Raw genomic sequence first — 421 nt, forward strand, 5'->3', positions numbered from 1 at the left:
TATTTTTAGAGATTTCAGATGAAGTATACCTCGTTGTGTCATAAAGTTCTTTATTGTTATTTTTTTTTTTTTTTTACTTTAACATTTTTGATGGAAATCGCCGATAATTCTAGTATCAATCAAAAGTAGTTTTTCGCCGATAAACAATAGTCTTCGTTGTTAAATAAAGTACAGTCAGCTTCCAAAATTAGTAATCAGGAATGCTCAATTCAAGAATATCTAGTTATCAAGAATAGTTATTATAATTTTCATTGAAGCAGTTTCGTTTAAGTAATCAAAGTCAAGCTATCAATCTCGAAGTGCGATCTCGAAGTCACAAGCACGATTCAGACGAGACTTTACACAGGCATACAGTCTCCGACATTGAAACACCTGTCCTACAAATCGAAACTATTACGACCACGAGTTCAAACGATCTGTT

At 32.5% G+C, this 421-nt stretch overlaps 1 pseudogene; it reads right to left on the minus strand.

Annotated features, from left to right (window-relative positions):
• The window catches only part of LOC122530041, a 5781-nt pseudogene extending 5739 nt beyond the window's left edge, over positions 1-42 (minus strand).
• Positions 43-421: the final 379 nt, after the last annotated feature.

Source organism: Frieseomelitta varia, unplaced genomic scaffold (assembly GCF_011392965.1).
Source record: "Frieseomelitta varia isolate USP_RPSP 00005682 unplaced genomic scaffold, Fvar_1.2 scaffold_322, whole genome shotgun sequence".
In the NCBI taxonomy this organism is placed as follows: domain Eukaryota; kingdom Metazoa; phylum Arthropoda; class Insecta; order Hymenoptera; family Apidae; genus Frieseomelitta; species Frieseomelitta varia.